The sequence below is a fragment of the Eriocheir sinensis genome, chromosome 25 (genome assembly GCF_024679095.1).
Source record: "Eriocheir sinensis breed Jianghai 21 chromosome 25, ASM2467909v1, whole genome shotgun sequence".
Classification (NCBI taxonomy): domain Eukaryota; kingdom Metazoa; phylum Arthropoda; class Malacostraca; order Decapoda; family Varunidae; genus Eriocheir; species Eriocheir sinensis.
The window spans coordinates 6,961,957-6,980,665 of record NC_066533.1 but is presented as its reverse complement, the minus strand read 5'-3'; the positions used below and the strand labels follow the sequence as shown (position 1 = coordinate 6,980,665).

The following is an 18,709-nucleotide window of genomic DNA, read 5'->3' as shown; positions in this document are numbered from 1 at the left end:
TGGCTGACACTTCCCGCACCGGCTGGCGCAGCGTCCTCAGGTGCTCCACTCTCTCCTGCTGTATTTTGTACAGAGTGGTGAGGCCGGCTACGTCTCACCGGTGTTGGAGGGTCTGCAGACTCGGTAGGTGCTCCGGTTGTCCCTCCGTGATGATCCTCCACGCCCTCTCCTGGGTAATGGCAACTCCCGCCGACGCAAGGCATGAATATTCAAGGAAGGATCGGATTTATGCCTTGTATAAGACCTTGTGTCCTCGACTGTCCATCAGCCAGGAGATTCTGCGTAGGGACGTCAGCTTCCGTGAGGCTGCCCTTGCCAGCTGCTGGATGTGCATGCGGAAGGTCAGCCTGGAGTCATATGTGAGGCCCAGCACCTCCACTTCCTCACGTGGCGTCAGCTTGAGGCCCTCGAATTCAAGCTGGAGATCGACAGGTGTCCTGGCCACTACCAGCAACTGAGTTTTTGCTGGGTCAAACTTCACCTGCCACTTACTCCCCCAATCTGCAATTCGTCGGAGTGTGGCCCTTAGTTGGCGTGCTGCCTGGTCCTCTCCTCCTGGCTCTATTTTGTGAGTCACAGTGATGTCATCGGCGAACGCTTTGGCACTAGGAACAAGATGGAGGAGGTCATTTATGTACATGTTCCATAGTAGTGGCCCGATGACACTGCCTTGTGGCACGCCGGCTTAGATACGTTGTGGGGAGGACTTGTGCCCATTCAGGACCACTTGAAGGTGGTGTTCCTCTAAGTAATTTTTCATCAGGCACAGAAGCTTTCCCTCCAATCCGGCTGTTCTTATTTTTTTCTAATGGGGCGGTGTGCCACACCCGGTCAAATGCGCCCTCAATGTCAAGTGCCAGAGCAGCAGTGGCTCTTCCTTGGTCCAGCTCTGAACTCCTTTCGTTGGATAGTAGTAGGTGGAGATCGGCTGCTGACCGGTTTTTCCTGAAGCCGAACTGCCTGGCACTCAACAGATAGTGCCTATCCAGGTGTCTGGTGATCCGCTCAGCCACTATTCCCTCCAACACTTTTGCCACTGCTGATAGGAGGGACACCGGCCTGTAGTTCCTCACGTCCGTTCGGTCGTTCTTCTTGTGTACAGGAACAACATGGCTAGTCTTCCAAGTCTGCGGCCAGGTGGAGGTATGTAGGCAGTGGTTGTATATCTTGGAGAGGGGAAGAGCGAGTTCCTTGGCACACTGACGCAGGAGGCGGGGGCTGATATTGTCCGGGCCAACAGCCTTATCTGCGTCTAAGGCCTTCAGTGCCAGATACACCTCCTCCTCCGTTGTTGAGAGGCTTGTCAGCTTTTCTTTAGTAATTGGAGGAAGAGACGGTGGCTTTCTTTCTGGATGAGGGACGGTCATTTTGGCAGCAAAAGTCTTGGCAAACATCTCTACTTTTTCTTTATTGTTCAGTGCCATGGTGCCACCCTCTCTTCTCAAGGACGGAACCGTGCCTTCTTGCACCTCACCCTGATGTTCCTTAACCAGGTGCCATCACTGCTTGCTCCCTATCTTGCCTCCTTTTATTTATTTTTTGTGGCAGTCACCCATTGCTCCTTAGCCCAGGCCTGGTCGTCTTGCATTCGGGCCGCTGCCTCCCTGTGCCTCCTCTTGTTGAAGGCAGTGTGGTTACGCTTATACGTGAGCCAAGCGCGGTGTTTGTCTTACATACTGCTATACTGATGTACTATTTTATGCCTTTGTTTCAGAAAATTTCCAATTGTTTCAGAGCTTTGAGCTTTGTCATAAACCACTGATTAGCTGTGTGAATATAACGCAAACTACTGTAGTAGTAGTAGTAGTAGTAGTAGTAGTAGTAGTAGTAGAAACAGCAGTAGTATTTTTTTTGGTAGTAATAGTAATAACAGCAGTAATATTTGCCTTGATTTAGACAAAAGGCGCCGATTCACAAGACGTAAATATTGGACAGGTGATTGGTAGGTAGTGAGTAGACAGACACATCGATCACAATGCTGACCAGACGCTGACCAAGAGATTAGGATGGCGAACGAGAGAAAAGAACTAACTAACTAACTAACCAACTAACTAACTAAAGATAAGGAAGGTTTACAATATCTCCTTAGCATTCAAGCACAGCAAGAAGGTGAAAGCAGAACGAAGAGTAAACAAATATCACGCCATTAGTTCGCTGGAAAGTGATTGATTAATACAGAAGCAGGATACGAGGGAGCGAACAAAAAGCGGCAATTAACTAAGAAACGAGAAGAAAGATGATGTAAATTAAGAAAACAGTGTGAAAATAATGAGAAAATAATGAAAAATAGCAAGTGAAAGGCCGAAACAATATGACAAAAAAAGCAGATTGATTTAATATATTTTCATACAATAGAAAAGAAAAAAAAAGTTAGAATAGATAAGAAAAGATGAACTGAAGCAGAACACACACACACACACACACACACACACACACACACACACACACACACACACACACACACACACACACACACACACACACACACACACACACACACACACACACACACACACACACACACACACACACACACACACACACACATGCACGCACACACTGACAACCTTTATGATTTAGGAGAGAGAGAGAGAGAGAGAGAGAGAGAGAGAGAGAGAGAGAGAGAGAGAGAGAGAATCAACTCAGCACCTCTTTTCAATTAGTAAAAACCCACCTTTTTGTCTCCTTTGAATAACGAGAGAAAAGAAAAAAAAGTCGCCTCGCGCTGAGAAGAAAAATAAAGGGATGCGAACGAGGGTCAGGGAAGAATGGGTGACACGCGGCGCTGAAAACAAGACAAACGACCACCAAACCGGTATCTGGAGGCGTCACTGACTTGAAGATGATGCGAAGAAGGAATCTCTCTCTCTCTCTCTCTCTCTCTCTCTCTCTCTCTCTCTCTCTCTCTCTCTCTCTCTCTCTCTCTCTCTCTCTCTCTCTCTCTCTCTCTCTCTCTCTCTCTCTCTCTCTCTCTCTCTCTCTCTCTCTCTCTCTCTCTCTCTCTCTCTCTCAATATAATAAAAGAAATGCGAAGTGAATTAATTAGAAACAAGATAAGGAGTAAAGCAGAGAGGGGAAGGGAAGAGGCTGGCCGTGTCCCAGAAAAAGAGAGAGTTTACTTTTCCACGTATTAATTGGATAGATAGATTGAGAGAGAGAGAGAGATATGAGACCCGAAGGAGGAAGGAAGAGACACGAGTGGGAAAAAAAATAGCAAAATAAATCGCAGGAAAAAGGAAAAAAGAGGAGAAAAAAAGAGAAAAGGAAAGAATTGAGTAGAAGGGAGAGGGGAAAAAATGCCAAATAAATCATAGAAGAGAAAAAAGGAGAAAAGAATGGAGTAAAGATCGGAATGGAGAGAAGAAAGTGTGAGACGAGAATAGAAATGCGTTAGGGAAGCAGTAGAAAGGAAAATGAAGTAGGCAAAAGAAAAGAAAAAAAACATAAGTAAAGGACGACGATAAAGGTAAACTCAAATAAAAATAAAATGAGCAGGATAATAAAGTAATATATGAAAAATCGAGTGCTATTGTTCATTTTAGCAAGGAAAGATCAGTAGAGTAAAGCAAATGAAAAGCAAAGTGCGTTAAGCAGAAGAGAAGATCAAGAAAAGGACCTACGAAGCAACACAAAGCGATTCAAGACAAAACAAGAAGACGAAGAAAAAGAAGAAGCGAGGAACACAAGACTGGTTGGCTCTTATATATGAAGTGATCGTTGGGTCACCTACTTAGAGAGGCTCGTCTTTGCTTAGAATGAGGAGCAGGCTAAGGTCGAGGGAAGGACTAAGAAGAAATACAGTAGAATAGAAGAAGGAAACAGAAGAGAAGGAAAAGAATTAAAAAATAAGTGTTAGTAAAAAAAAAGAGCATGAAGTGAAACCGGAGAAAATTCAGAAATGACGTGAGGCAGTGAACTCTGTACCATGGAACAGACACTTGCCCCAGCCTTGTCATTAAGCCGCGAATTTTGGAAAATCAACCGCTTTGGTGCGAATCGCCATAACTCCCTTATTTCTGGGGCTACAGTAAAGTTTTAGGTATCAATCGACGGCAAAATGAAAGGGCTATATTTTATTTATTAGCGACCGGGCTCAGAAACCGACTCGAAAGGGTAAAAAATCGAATAAATTCGCAAAAAACGACTGAAAAACCTATTTTTGATTTCCCAACCATGGAACCCTCTCATTTTTTTAGAATTTCAAAAAACTTATTTAACAAATAATTTACCCATACCAATGTGCTTTCCAATATGATGCATAACATTTCCCTACTCCCACTTGTTTCGTCGCTAGAGATCGAAACGTAAACCCTGTCGAGAGCGTTTTTGACGAACTCCAGACACTTTGCCGTTTTTGTCTAGTGTGGCCTTGCTATTGCCTCTAGAAGGCTGTAATTTGGCATGTAGCCCCTCTTGGCAACATATATAATCTGATGGGTCACAACGAGTTGGAGGAGGAGGAGGAGGAGAAGGAGGAAGACTAAAAAAAAACGATAAAGAGAAGCTAAAGATATCTACGGAGGTGCTATTGATGAAAAAAAGAAAGAGAGAAAGGAAAGGAAGAATAGGAAGAATTTTGTTTGCAACGGGTTGAAAAAAAGAGAAACGAAAGCCACATCGTGATAAATATACCTATTGTTGACTTTCATGCTTCGCTTGTCTCGCGTGAAAAGATGACTGGAAAGGGGCCCTGGTCTCTCTCTCTTTTTTTTTTTTTTTTTATTTAAACGTGTTCAGTACATTAGTACATGGCAGTATTATTTGTCGGGAGCTATTTTATATTATACAATTATTATACAATATATTATACAATTATATATACATATTTACGGTGGGTGTAACCTTCATCTGCTGAGTGGACAGTTGTGTCACATCCACATCAGCAGTGAGGTTGTTCCACCACACCACCGCTGCGATGGAGAAGGCACGTTGGTGGGTGCTGGAGCGGGCCATTGGCACTTCCAGGAGGGAGGCGTTGCTCAGCACCGTTCTCGTGCTGCGCTCAGACCTCCTCCAGGTAGCCCTCAGGTCCGTCAGGTGGGGCACTAGGCCCACTTGTGCACCGTCAGGGCAGCGACGCGGCGACGGTGCTCCAGGCTATTCAGCTGGTTCGTGGCTGGTCTTGCCCTTCCTTCGTGTGGGTGTTGTTGTTGTTGTTGTTGTCGCTGTGTCTCCCACTGGCTCGGTCGGTGGTGCTGGGTGCCGTTGATGAGGCGTTCAGCCCTCCTCTGCACCTTGTCTAGCAGGTTGAGGTGGCAGCGGGCGCTGGCCATCCAGGTGAGCGGTGCATACTCCATCACTGGACGGACTTGTGCCTTATAGAGGGTGTTCAGGCCTTCAGCATCGAGGAGGTTCTTCATGCGGCGCAGCAGGGTCACTTTCTGTGAGGCTGTATGCGCTACCCTTTCAAGGTGACGGTCTAACCACATCTGAGACTCCACCTCCACGCCAAAGATGTCGACGCTGGCCTGCAGGAGGATTGTGTCGTTCCCGAATCTCAGTCTGCCGTGGAGTTGCCTCGCGTCCTCCGAGAACGTGATATTACCATGGCCTGGGTTTTGTCAGGGCAAACCTCTTTCCCCAGGCCATTATGTCTGCCAACTGTCTGTTGACGGACTCTATCACGTCCTGGGCTTCCTCCCTCTTGTATGTTCTGGAGAGGGTGCAGTCGTGCGCTTGCTGCCGGGATGGTTTGCAGGAGGTCGTTAAAGTATATGTTCCACAGAATAGGTCCAGGACGGACCCCTGTGGAACGGAGGCCTCCACCGGGAAGCTGGTCGAGGTGCTTCCGTTGACTGCTACGTGGAGGCTCCTGCCTAACAGGTAGTTTGAGAGCAGGCGCAGGTCCCCCGTGATGCCTAGTTGCTGTAGCTTCGCCGTCAGACCGCGGTGCCAAACGGAGTCGAACGCGCCAGCTATATCCAGGGCAATCACGAGAGAGGGTGGCCGTCATCAAGGGCGTCATGCCAGGACTTTGAGAGGAGAAGGAGGAGGTCTGAGCCCTTCCGAAAACCAAACTGCTTCGGTGACTGCAGGTGGTTTTCCTCGAGGAAGGATGTCAATTGCTCCCCGATGATCCTCTCAAATATCTTGCTGCTGATTGGGAGGAGTGAGATTGGCCTGTAATTGCCTGGCTCGGACCTGGATTTTTCTTGTGTACAGGTGTGACTCTGGCCTCCTTCCACTGTCTGCAGGCATCGCCGGAAGATCTGGGCGAGGGGGAGGCTGCTCATCTCTCTCTCTCTCTCTCTCTCTTCTCTCTATCTCTCTCTCTCTAGCTCTCTCTCTCTCTCTCTCTCTCTCTCTCTCTCTCTCTCTCTCTCTCTCTCTCTCTCTATATATATATATATATATATATATATATATATATATATCGAATATATATTTTCTCGTATCTTCCTCCATACCAAAATATTTCTTAACTCACGACCGTTTTTTGCTGGCACACACACACACACACACACACACACACACACACACACACACACACACACACGAGACTTAATACCTTTCTCTGGAGCGCTTAGTGTCAGTTGTTTGTTTGTGTTGAAAATTATTATGAACTCCCGAGAAGAAGAGGTAATAAAAAGGGAAAATATTTACTCCTTTGTGTTTATATGTTAATGCAGTCATCGGATGTTTATTTTTTTGTATATATGTATTAACACGTTGACTAAAGTGAGAATGTTCGTTTTGTCTTTCTTTCTTTCCCTCGTTCGTTTTAGCTCTTACTGTTTCTTTCATGTCTTATTTTTTGTCCTATATTCTTCGTTTTTTTCCTTCATTCCTTCTCTCATTCATACGTTGTCTAAAGTGAGTATGTTCGTTCTGCCTCTCTTTCTTTCCCTCTCTCGTTTTAGCTTTAACTGTTTCTTTCATGTCTATTTTGTTCTTCATTCTTCGTTCTTTTAAATCATGCTTTCTTTTCCTTCTTTCTTTCATTCATACGTTGCCTAAAGTGAGTATGTTCGTTCTGCCTCTCTTTCTTTCCCTCTCTCGTTTTAGCTTTCACTGTTTCTTTCATGTCTTTTTTGTCCCATATTCTTCGTTTTTTCAAATCATTCTTTCTATTTCTTCCTTCTTTCTCTCATTCATACGTTGCCTAAAGTGAGAGTGTTTCCTTTCATCTGTCTTTCGTTCCATCTTTCACTTTAGCCTTCATTACTTCTTTCGTCTTTTTCTCTCCTTTATTCTTCATTCCTTCATTTCATTCTTTATTTTCATTCCTTCTTTCTCTCATTCATAAATTGTTGCGTTTTTGTATTTGTTTCCATCTCTCACATTTTTTTCATGTATTTTACTATCATTCATGACTTTCTTTTTTTGTTTGTTTGTTTTCCTCTCTTCCTTCACGTCCGGTTATATTTCTTTGCCTATTTACAGAATCGAAAGTTGACCAAGGACTTAGAGCATAGAAAGGAAAAGAGAAATCCATAGGTTCGCCCCTAACCCTCGGAAAAAAAAAAGAAAGGGCAGTCGTAGGAAGAAAACTCGACTTCCTTTCCCACTCTCCCTCCTTTCTCCTTTCTAACTAAACCATGTGCCAGATATTGGTTAGGCTTATAATTGATTTTCTCCCCTCGTTGCCATTATTTGCAATTCAGTAGTACAAGGCTTCGCTACTATTCCTCAACTGATTAGGAGTTTGAAGCCTTTTTGTTCCCTTGCTTATTTAACAACTCTATATTAAGAACATAAGAACATAAGAACATAAGAACGCAGGAGTCTGCAAGAGGCCGGTAGGCCTGTACGAGGCAGCTCCTTTGACCCTAAGCTCTCGTGTATCTAACCCCACCTAATATCGCTGTCCATGAATTTATCTAGTCTATTTTTGAATGTGACAATTGTATTGGCACTCACCACATGACTGCTAAGCCTATTCCACTCATCCACCACCCTATATTAAGACTTACTGTTTTGTTTTTCTCTTGGTCTTAACAGCTTTGCCTTGTTCTTAACGGGGTCGCTGCATCTGACAAGTCCTCTCACACATTCCGGTCCTGAAATTCCCTCACTCGTAAGTCTTTCGTTCTGAACAAAATCCAACAACCTCAATTTTGATTCTGAAATTCCCTCTCTCGTAAGTCTTTCGTTCTGAACAAAATCCAACCACCTCAATTTTGATTCTCCTCTCTTATTTCTGCCTGCCAACTTTAGATAACGTACTGATATGAAATGAATGAAATATCAGATCGTACTAACATGAAAATCGAAACTAAGGGGCACTTTTCTTGTTACTATCTTGCTGCAAATATAAAAAGGGGAGAGGGATGGAAGCGAAATGGTATATATACAGAAGACAAGTTTATGAAAAGAGAAAAAAAGCTAGAAAAAAGCGATATATTTTTTTAGAATCGTAGATAAACCCAATACTTTAAAATCGTAGAAAAATATATACTGGTTTCACTTATAATAAAAAAATAATGAGAACACACACACACACACACACACACACACACACACACACACACACACACACACACACACACACACACACACACACACACACACACACACACACACACACACACACACACACACACACACACGAAACACATCAAGTGGCTCTACACACTCCCTTCTTATCTATTGGCCAAGGTATTTATTTGCAGCGTAAACTACTACAGGACACGCGATCAAAGTCTTTATATTAATCTTGCAAGTGTTTAGATTCGTTTGCCTTGAGATGGGGTTTGTGTGTGTTGATGTTCACTTGTTTTGCTCGTTCGTCACTGCGCCAACTTTCCTGCCTTCCTTGTCATCCTTGAAAGCGAAGAAAAGGAAGGCTGCTGGATGTTCAATAGAAAATACTTGGAGGCTGTGGGAATTGTTTTTCTTCTCTTTTTTGCTTGTTTATTTGTATTTTATCTGGCAGGTGACATACTTGCATCTCACTGTTTTTTTTTTTTTTTATCGTTTCTCATAACTATTGCATTCTCGTTCGCTCGGTAATGGAAGTAAGAAAGAATGAGAGGGTTTTGGGATTTTTTTTTTTCTTTTTTATGTTTGTTTATCTATATTTTATCTGGCTGTTTTTTTTTTATCGTTTCTCATAACTATTGCATTCTCGTTCGCTCGGTAATGGGAGTAAGAAAGAATGAGAGGGTTTTGGGATTTTTTTTTCTTCTTTTTATGTTTGTTTATCTATATTTTATCTGGCTGGTGACATTCTTGCATCTCGCCGTTATTTTCTCTCTCACAACAGTTATTCTGGTTTGCTGGGTAGGAATAATATATGAACACAAACTACAGAGAAAGAATAATAATGCAAGTTTTCCGTTTAATTTCTTTAAATGCCGACTTTAGCCGAACATGATTATCGTAGTATTTTAAACTGTTTCTCTGGCCAGTCTGTAAGTAAACCCAACCATGTAACCTCGCCTAACATGGCAACGTAGTCCCCTCAGAATGGTAGTCCAATGCCCTTACATGGCGGCCTATATAATTACACTCAATGATACTCGAACCTCAATTAGAAGATGACCTCTCTTGACTAATTTTAACCCCTCTTTATTTTAATCACCCCACCCCCGCACTCCCAAGAAATGTACTTCAGTTTTCTCTCTCTCTCTCTCTCTCTCTCTCTCTCTCTCTCTCTCTCTCTCTCTCTCTCTCTCTCTCTCTCTCTCTCTATATATAAATCTATATATAAATATATATCTATCTCAATATATATATATATATATATATATATATATATATATATATATATATATATATATATATATATTCAGTCACTATTTTTTTTCTAGCGGTTGTGGTGGGGTAGGGGGTAGGGGTGGCAAGCGGGGCGTGAGTGAAGGTGTAGGTGGTAGGGAGCCAAAGACTTGGAAGTGCCCGAGTGTCACGTGACCTGCCATCTAGATCTATGTTCGGCGTTTTGCCGTCCTACTTCCAAGCTCCGGTGATTGGATTGGATTAGACCGCCTGAAACGAAGCTGATACCCTGGCGCTACGCCCTAAGACTGTAGGTGCCAGACAGCACCGACACAGACACAGCAATGGCCATGCAAGAGTCCCAAGACCAGTAACACGATCTCCTCGTCCGAGACGCGGAAGCAACGGAAGCGAAAACTCTGCGGCTCTCACGACGTCGCCGAACACTCCAGCGACACCAACATCAACACCAAGAGACTCCGCGGCTCACACGCCGCCGCGGAGCCCTTCACCAACACCATTACCATCACCAACACCAAGAGACTCGGTGGCTCACACACCGCCGCCGAGCACTCCAGCGAGACCAACACCAACACCACCACCAAGAGACTCCGCGGCTCACACACCGCCGCCGACACGAAGTAGCAGAATGAAGTGAAGGCAGTTTTGTGGTGAACCTTCGCGACGCCCGCGTGGAAAGAAGGATGAAGAGGCAACGCCGACTTGGCGGATCACTAACAGACAATGAACAGACTGACAGACAGACAGGCCGCCGACTTGGCGGATCACAAACAGACAATGAACGGACTGACAGACAGACAGGCCGCCGACTTGGCGGAACACTAACAGACAATGAACGGACTGACAGACAGGCCGCCGACTTGGCGGAGCACTAACAGACAATGAACGGACTGACAGACAGACAGGCCGCCGACTTGGCGGATCACTAACAGACAATGAACGGACTGACAGACAGACAGGCCGCCGACTTGGCGGATCACTAACAGACAATGAACGGACTGACAGACAGACAGGCCGCCGACTTGGCGGATCACTAACAGACAATGAACAGACTAACAGACAGACAGGCCGCCGACTTGGCGGATCACTAACAGACAATGAACGGACTGACAGACAGACAGGCCGCCGACTTGGCGGATCACTAACAGACAATGAACGGACTGACAGACAGACAGGCCGCCGACTTGGCGGATCACTAACAGACAATGAACGGACTGACAGACAGACAGGCCGCCAACTTGGCGGATCACTAACAGACAATGAACGGACTGACAGACAGACAGGCCGCCGACTTGGCGGATCACGAACAGACAATGAACGGACTGACAGACAGACAGGCCGCCGACTTGGCGGATCACTAACAGACAATGAACGGACTGACAGACAGACAGGCCGCCGACTTGGCGGAGCACTAACAGACAATGAACGGACTGACAGACAGACAGGCCGCCGACTTGGCGGAATACTAACAGACAATGAACAGACTGACAAACAGACAGGCCGCCGACTTGGCGGAACACTAACAGACAATGAACGGACTGACAGACAGACAGGCCGCCGACTTGGCGGAGCACCAGACAATGAACAGACTGATGACAGACAGGCCGCCGACTTGGCGGAACACTAACAGGCAATGAACAGACTGATAGACAGACAGGCCGCCGACTTGGCGGATCACTAACAGACAATGAACGGACTGACAGACAGACAGGCCGCCGACTTTGCGGAGCACTAACAGACAATGAACGGACTGACAGACAGACAGGCCGCCGACTTGGCGGAATACTAACAGACAATGAACAGACTGACAAACAGACAGGCCGCCGACTTGGCGGAACACTAACAGACAATGAACGGACTGACAGACAGACAGGCCGCCGACTTGGCGGATCACTAACAGACAATGAACAGACTGACAGACAGACAGGCCGCCGACTTGGCGGATCACTAACAGACAATGAACGGACTGACAGACAGACAGGCCGCCGACTTGGCGGATCACTAACAGACAATGTACGGACTGACAGACAGGCCGCCGACTTTGCGGATCACTAACAGACAATGAACGGACTGACAGACAGACAGGCCGCCGACTTGGCGGATCACTAACAGACAATGAACGGACTGACAGACAGACAGGCCGCCGACTTGGCGGATCACTAACAGACAATGAACGGACTGACAGACAGACAGGCCGCCGACTTGGCGGATCACTAACAGACAATGAACGGACTGACAGACAGACAGGCCGCCGACTTTGCGGAGCACTAACAGACAATGAACGGACTGACAGACAGACAGGCCGCCGACTTGGCGGAATACTAACAGACAATGAACAGACTGACAAACAGACAGGCCGCCGACTTGGCGGAACACTAACAGACAATGAACGGACTGACAGACAGACAGGCCGCCGACTTGGCGGAGCACTAACAGACAATGAACAGACTGACAGACAGACAGGCCGCCGACTTGGCGGAACACTAACAGGCAATGAACAGACTGACAGACAGACAGGCCGCCGACTTGGCGGATCACTAACAGACAATGAACGGACTGACAGACAGGCCGCCGACTTTGCGGAGCACTAACAGACAATGAACGGACTGACAGACAGACAGGCCGCCGACTTGGCGGATCACTAACAGACAATGAACGGACTGACAGACAGACAGGCCGCCGACTTGGCGGATCACTAACAGACAATGAACGGACTGACAGACAGACAGGCCGCCGACTTGGCGGATCACTAACAGACAATGAACGGACTGACAGACAGACAGGCCGCCGACTTGGCGGATCAATAACAGACAATGAACGGACTGACAGACAGACAGGCCGCCGACTTTGCGGAGCACTAACAGACAATGAACGGACTGACAGACAGACAGGCCGCCGACTTGGCGGAATACTAACAGACAATGAACAGACTGACAAACAGACAGGCCGCCGACTTGGCGGAACACTAACAGACAATGAACGGGCTGACAGACAGACAGGCCGCCGACTTGGCGGAGCACTAACAGACAATGAACAGACTGACAGACAGACAGGCCGCCGACTTGGCGGAACACCAACAGACAATGAACAGACTGACAGACAGACAGGCCGCCGACTTGGCGGATCACTAACAGACAATGAACGGACTGACAGACAGACAGGCCGCCGACTTGGCGGAATACTAACAGACAATGAACAGACTGACAGACAGACAGGCCGCCGACTTGGCGGAATACTAACAGACAATGAACAGACTGACAAACAGACAGGCCGCCGACTTGGCGGAACACTAACAGACAATGAACGGACTGACAGACAGACAGGCCGCCGACTTGGCGGAGCACTAACAGACAATGAACAGACTGACAGACAGACAGGCCGCCGACTTGGCGGAACACTAACAGACAATGAACAGACTGACAGACAGACAGGCTGCCGACTTGGCGGAATACTAATAGGTTACATGGAAATAGAAAAACATACAGATGCAGCGGGGAAAAAAAAAGGATGAAATGGAGGCCGCCGATTTGATGGAACCTTGACACACAGACAGACAGACAGGAACTGCCGATTTGGCGGAACACTACCAGACGGATAAACAGACAAACATGTAGATTGTAGACAGACAAACAACCAGACTCAACTAATTGTACATATCTCTCTATATCTCCCATACCTCTTACTTTTCCTCTCCTTCCATATTACTTCTTCCTAATCCCTTAAATATCCCCTTTTTAATACTAGCGTAACATTTCGTCTCTCCACATAACTTGAGCTCAAGCTTGACCTGAAGGACAGCCTGATCTATTCTTGCCGACATAGTCTTAATCCTTTATCCACATTTCCCTTCACTCAGACCATTCTTCTTTCCTTCAATATCACTTTTAAATACTAACGCAACATTCCTTCTCTTCATAACCTGAACTTCAGCTTTGGATCCAATTAATTCTACATTGCCCTTTTCCACTTACTTTTCCCCTCCTTGCTTATTATTCCTTCCCTAATCCCTTCAACATAATTGGCTCACACTAACATGTCATTACTTCTCTTCTTCTAACTTGAACTCCATCCTTCATCTCAACTAATACTACAAGGTCACATAACTCCTATTTTTCCTCTCATTACTTTATACTCTTTCCCCAGTCCCCTCAATATCACATACTATATCACTTAACCATATTATTTCTCTTAGTAAACCTCAACCCGTTACAGTTTCAAATCTATCTATACTCTAGCGTGACATGGTCCTCGCCGCCCAGCGCTAGGATATCACTAGAAAATTGAATCTAACAGTAAATACCAATCCACGTAACCTAAATCCCATCCATATGTGTTGGCAGACTTCTATGTGTGAGCCCTGTAGAATCGCGAGGCTTCCACAAGTGCCGCTGATGCCAAAATAGTGTACCATCAACAGGGTATATCAAGTACCCTCTGGCTCGTGGAAGCATAATTTGAGAGTTAAGGATTATCTAACAGTGTTCAAAGCTGCATTAGATATTAGTTATTTCTAGGACGTATAGATGATGCAGCATTTAACACCAGGTTCCATCAAGTTCCATTCGAAATTGACCTTCCTTCTGGCCTCTCGCTCATTTTTTTGTTGTTGTTATTGTTGTTGGTCGAGCGTCTAGCGGGCTGTTTTGTTGCTGTTATTGTTTTCTTCTCCTTGAGCTGCTTCCTTTACTGTAAAAAAAGAAAAAAAATGTCTCCTTTCTTGTGGCAGCGTGACTTGAAGGTCCAGGATTACTAACAGTGGATTCAAAACTGTATATGTACTTTCAACATTTAGGACGTATAGATGAAGCAAACTTTAGTAACAAGGTCAGTCAAATGTCCTCTAACTTGTGAGTTGACTAACTAACTAACAGTGGACCCAAAACTGTATTATGCATCAACAATTCTCTGGCCCTAATGTATACGAGGCAAACCTTAGCAATATGTTTAATCCAATGCCCTCTTTTTTGCAGTGGTTTTGCTTGAGGGTGCAGAATGTAACAGTGGACCCAGAACTGTATTATATATCAACAACTCTGAAGACGTACACATGAGACAAGATTAACAGTACTTTTCTCGCTTTTTCAAGACTGGCGCAAGCTGTTTTATGATTCTTAAGGTCCCGTACGAAGATCCAGTTAAATATGAACCCTGAGGTGTTGTGCTAATCCCCTCTTGACCGAGTGTGTGTGTGTGATGAAGCAGCAGATGGATGGTGGTACAGCATTAAACTTTTTTTTTATATAGCTTTTGTGACGGAAATAAAATTATTGTTTTTTTATATATTATGACGAGGTGGTTTTCTGGGAGTTTTCATTTGTTTGTTTGTTTGTGTATTTGTTTGTCACGTCACCTGCACATCACGTGACCTTCAGGTGTTGACAACCAGGTGTGCAAATAGATAGATAGAGAGAGAGAGAGAGGTTGATAGATGGATAAGAAGAAAGGTAAATAATGATAGCCTTGTCACTCTTCCTTCCTCTCTTCTTTTGATATTTTTCCTCTTTCTTTTCTTTGTTCTTCTGTTTCTTCTTTTTCTTTTTCTTCTACTTTTTCTTCTTCTTCTTCCTCTTCTTCTTCTTTTAATCTTTTTCTTCGTTTAATCTTCTTCTTCTTCTTCTTATTATTATTATTATTATTTTTATTTTTTCATTTGCTCCTCCTCTTCCTCCTCCTCCCAAGTCTCTCCTCCATTACCACCTCCTCTACCATCGCTTTGAGCTCCCCATCCACCGTCGTCCTCACCTCCTTTATCGCTTTGTTTTCCTTTTTTCCCGTCCACTCACTTCCAACTTCGTGTTTTCACCAAGCACTTAACTCTTCTTCGTTTTCCCACTTCCTTCTACATTTCCTCTTTCTCTTTCTGCTTCACCCTCTTCTTCCACTTTTGCCTTTTTGTATTCAACATCTTCTCTTCTCCCTCACCGTCTTGTCATTTGCTTTCGTCGCTCCTAAAAAATATAAAAAATATTAGTAGCGGTAACAAACAGACACCCTCGCCATAGGTCGTGTCTGTTCTTCCTATGTATTCCTCCTCCTCCTCCTCCTCCTCCTGACCTTCACCCCTCCTTGACCTTCCCTCCAGTGTCATTGCTCCTCGCCCAGACCCTCCCTGGCGTGACCTCTGACCCCACACACTTGACCTTGAACCCTCGCTGACCTTCTCCAACTCCTTGTTCCTCCATCTCCTTATAAACTGTTTCCTCCTCCTCCTCCTCCTCCTCCTCTTCCTCGTTCTCGTCCTCGTCCCCGTCCTTCGCCTCCTTCATATTTCCTTTCCATTTTTTTTTTTATATCTCCCTCTTCTCCTCTCCTTCCTCTTCCTTCTCCTTTCTTATATTTCCTTTTAACTTTGCTTTCTTCCTCTCTTCTTCCTCTTTCTTTTCCTCCTCCATATTTGTACTATTTGATCACGGTATTTCCTCCTCCTCCTCCTCCTCCTCCTGCTCCTCCTTCTCCTCCTCCTCTTCACTATCTGGTCACGGTATCTTCCAAGGCATGTTCCAACGTTCCTTCATTAATATTTCTAATTTCTTTAACATTACTTTTTTAATAAATATACCACGAGAAAGTTTTATTGCTATTTTATCTTCGTTATTTGGAGAGTTACTTTGCTGTTTGCTTTTTCTTCTTCGTGTTCGTATTTTCACCTTTTCTCTCTTCTTCTTCTTCTTCATATTTTTCTTTTTCTCATTTCCTTTATATATATTTTCTCTTTTGTGGTTCTTGTCTTGTCTGTCTGTCTTTTTTTCTTATTTTCTTCTATGTTGGTTATTTTGCCTATTCTTTTTTTTCTTCTTCTTCACTGATATGTCTTCTCTTTTCTCTTTCTCTTTCTTTTATCATTTTCTTATCTTGGTGTTTTGTTCTTTTTCTCTCATCTCCTTTCTGTATATTTTTTTCTTTTCTCTTTTTTTATTTCGTCTGTCTTTGTTTTTTTCTTCTTATCTCCTGCTATGTTGTTTATTTTGTCTGTTCTTTTTACTTCTCTTGTTTGTCTTCTTTCTCTTTCTCTTTCTTTTATCATTTTCTTATCTTATTATTATTGTTATTTTTCTCATCTCCTTTTTTATACATGTTTTTTTTTTCATTTTTCTTCTTATCTCAGTTGTCTTCATTTTTTCTTCTCTTATCCTTTCCTGCTGTTTATTTTGTCTTTTCTTCTTACCTCACTTGCTTGTCTTCTCCTTTCTCTTCGTTTTTCTTTTTTCATTATTTTTATTCATACCATTTATATTGTTACCCCAGGCGCCCTATCGATCGTCTGGTGTAAATTTGTGAGGTTATGATTTTAGTGGTCAGTGTTTGTCGAGATGAATCAATATTGGCCAGTGAGAGAGAGAGAGAGAGAGAGAGAGAGAGAGAGAGAGAGAGAGAGAGAGAGAGAGAGAGAGAGAGAAAGTGAGAAAGCAGAGTCCAGAAATGTATGCTAATAAAGGAGAAGGAAAGGAGGAAGAGAAAGACCTCCACCATCATCACCACCTCCTCCACCTCCTCCTCCTCCTCCTTCTCCTCCTCCTCCTCCTCCTCCTCCTCCTCCTCCATCACCTCAGCCTCCACTATCTCTACTTTCACCTCCTCCTTCTCTCCCTCACCGAGGATCCTCTGTCATGTTGATTAAGAGGAGAGATATTATTGTGCTGGAATCTGACTACCTGTTTTTTTTTTGTTTGTTTGTTTTTTTGCCTTTTTTTGTTTCTTCTTTTTTATTTATCCTTTCATTTTTCTTTTTGTTTCTTTCAGCTTTCTCTCTTGCCACACTTTCTTCTAGCTAGTCTTGTCCTTGTTCTTGTTCTTGTTTCATCATCATCATCATCATCATCATCATCATCATCATCATATTATTATTATTATTATTATTATTATTATTATTATTATTATTATGCTTCTTCTTTATCTTTTTCCTCTTCCCCTCTTCTTTATTGGTATTCATATTTTTTTATTGTCTCGTTAAAGCTGATTTTTTTAATATATATATATATATTTTTTTTTTGTAAACTGTATAAACTTTTCGTCTTCCTCTTCCTCTTCTTCACTTACTAACGAATTTCAGTCTCTATTTTTGTCACATTTCCGGCATGCTTTGTCTTGTTCATCGTTGTGTTCCTTCTGAAGAATGTTTGCTATGAATTCGTGAAGTTGAAAGTACGTATTTGTTATTGTTATTAAAGTTATATCTTGGATCATTTGTATGTTCTTGCTAGTTTCTTTCTATTAATTTGTTCATTTATGTATTTGTTTGTTTATCCAAGACTCAATGGGTTTTTTTCACACATTTTCTTATCGATTTATTGGTATATTCTATGGGGTAAATTTTTCACTCGTCAATGTTTTCTACGTGATGAATAAGCTACCGTCTTTTTCACCAATATGTTCTTCAACAACTGTGAATTATCATTTCCATGTCAGTATATCAGAAAAAAATGTTTTGACCCCTTTTTCTCCCTGTCTGTCTGTGTCTTTCTATGTTTATCTGTTTGTCTATCTGTCTTTGTCTATGTCTTTGTCTGACGTCTTTCTGTCTGTCCGCCTGTCTGTCTTTATTTTTCTATCAATCTATCTACATATAATTACCTATCTATCTATTTATTTAACTATATATGTATCTTATATATAACTCTCTCTCTCTCTCTCTCTCTCTCTCTCTCTCTCTCTCTCTCTCTCTCTCTCTCTCTCTCTCTCTCTCTCTCTCTCTCTCTCTCTCTCTCTCTCTCTCACATGCACGTCATACCTTGCAGCCTGACACCAGCGAGGAGGAAGATGACACCCGCACCCCAAACACACCTGATGACTCGCCAGGTGGGAGGCAGGTGACAGGGCTCATTAGGGAAGGTACAAGGACTTACCTCATTACACCTGTGAGTTTTGTTGCTGTTTTATTGCTTGCTTGTTTGTTCGTCTTTTTCCCGCTCCTTTCTCTCGCGTGTTTATTAATGTGGCTGTCTCTGCTTATTACACTGTGGATTTTGTTTTTATTATTTTCTTTTAGAGGAAGGAAGAAGTGCAGTTTTGTTTCGTTTTTGTTTTGTTTTTT

The 18,709-nt window shown here is 43.8% G+C and overlaps 1 long non-coding RNA gene across 1 annotated transcript in view; it reads left to right on the top strand.

Moving 5' to 3' along the window:
* LOC127003274 (uncharacterized) overlaps positions 1-18,709 on the top strand; it is a 50,825-nt gene that overhangs the window by 22,022 nt on the left and 10,094 nt on the right. Inside the window, exon 2 of the long non-coding RNA XR_007757025.1 lies at positions 18,414-18,533. This is a non-coding gene — a long non-coding RNA (uncharacterized LOC127003274). The remainder of the gene's footprint in view (positions 1-18,413; positions 18,534-18,709) is intronic.